Here is a 1,892-nt window from a genome sequence, read left to right on the forward strand (position 1 = left end):
TTAATTATTAATTAGTTTTTCTTGGAAGTTGTGTTGTTTAATGGTTGTGTATTCAAGTCTTAAACGTGGTTGCCTTGTTAAATGGATGTATTCAAGTCTTAGATAAGGAAAATTGACAATAAAAAAATACTAAAAATAGTTCAAAACAATTTATATAAATGAAAATTTCTAAGAAATTCAAAATGACTTATATATAAATACGGAAGGAGTATCTTACTAAAATCCAAAGTAATTACTAGAATTTATGTATAGGATACTAAATACTAGTAATAGTAATATACAAAAGTGAGGATTGGTCAATTTAACTATTGTTGAAAAAATGTTCATAATGATTTGTTTTAGTTGATTGGTTCTTGTATGAACATGCTTTCTTCATTTGAAGTTAGTATGTTGTTAGCTTATACAATTTGACATCTATAACTCATGGGATGTTGAAACATATTCATATAATTTTTCTTGTATAATTTAATAAGATTGTATACTCTCACTGGTAAATTTATTTGGGTGAGAATAAAATGAACCTAAAATCAATTAAGATGTTATTTATTGTCAAAAACTAATAAAATGTTTCACTTTTCCATCCTAGAGAATAAAGCATTGTCAGAAATTGGTGTTTATCATCCTATATTATATATATATTCTAATATAAGTTATAACATATTTATATTAATTTCATAAACGCATCACGTCATTAGTGTCTGCACTAAATTTATTCATAAATGTGTTAGTCTTATTATTTTTCTTTTTCATCGGTCGTAAGTTGAAGCATTTGATTTTCTTCTATATAATTGATGTTCAGATATACTAAATCTAGATTTTTTTAAATAGGAGATTCAAGAAAGAAAAAGTAAATCAAAGTTAACTCAATATTAGTGGAAAGTTTTGTGTGTGTGTGAATACATGTATATTTGAATGATTCTGTATACTCGTATTTTCAATGTTAGCAGTTTAATATTAAGGTTGAAATTGTTGTTATCTTTTTTTTTTTTGACAAATTTGAAGTTTAAAGTTATGGATATTGATATTTTATAATTGTCTAAACATTATTAACTTATTAGACATTTATATTTTTTTTGACACACTTCTATCTATTATAGCATCTATTTTGTAATTAATACAGTTTCAAACTTTTATATATAATTATTATTGTTTTGTAAATTTTTATTATTATTGATTTTGTCAAAATATAATATTTTATTAAAAATATCTAATTAAATTAATATAATTTAAATTTATTAATTTGGAATGAAATGATCTTAATAAAAATATATATATTATTATCGAGATATTTCCCCCACTATTATACCTTCTTTTTTGGGGATATATTTATTGGTTTTTTTAATGTTTTTTTATGTGTTTTTGAATCTTGGATCTTTACTCTTGCAAATGTTACTCATTGTACTTGCACGTTTCAAAATAATGAGAGAATGAAGGTATAATCATAAGTTAGACATTGTTGTTGTTAATAGGATTACATAGATGGTTTAGCTTTAATTAAATGATATCATTTTATAGGGTAAAGAAAGAAGGAGGAATAATATGCATTTATTAAAAAACACAAAATTTAAAAAATAAGATTGATGTCTAGATAAAGTTTCTTGCCAAATCAGAGAAGAATTCTAGGTTGAGTTTCTACAATGGCTACTCAAACGTTCGGCCGCTTGTGAGCAGGGGGGGAATCCAGCATGGGGGCAGTGGGGGCAGTTGCCCCCTCTGACATTTGTATTTTTTTTACAATCCAAGTATTAATTTTGAAGTTTTAGAGCTTTGCCCCCCTTCATCAATGAAGGTTTAAGATTTACTGGTTTTATAATTGAGAATGAAAAATGGTTTTAAATTTAATATTTTATTTTTACTTTTTTTAGTTCTGTTTTAAAGCAAAACAACGTTGT

This window comes from Euphorbia lathyris, chromosome 3 (genome assembly GCF_963576675.1).
Source record: "Euphorbia lathyris chromosome 3, ddEupLath1.1, whole genome shotgun sequence".
Classification (NCBI taxonomy): Eukaryota; Viridiplantae; Streptophyta; class Magnoliopsida; order Malpighiales; family Euphorbiaceae; genus Euphorbia; species Euphorbia lathyris.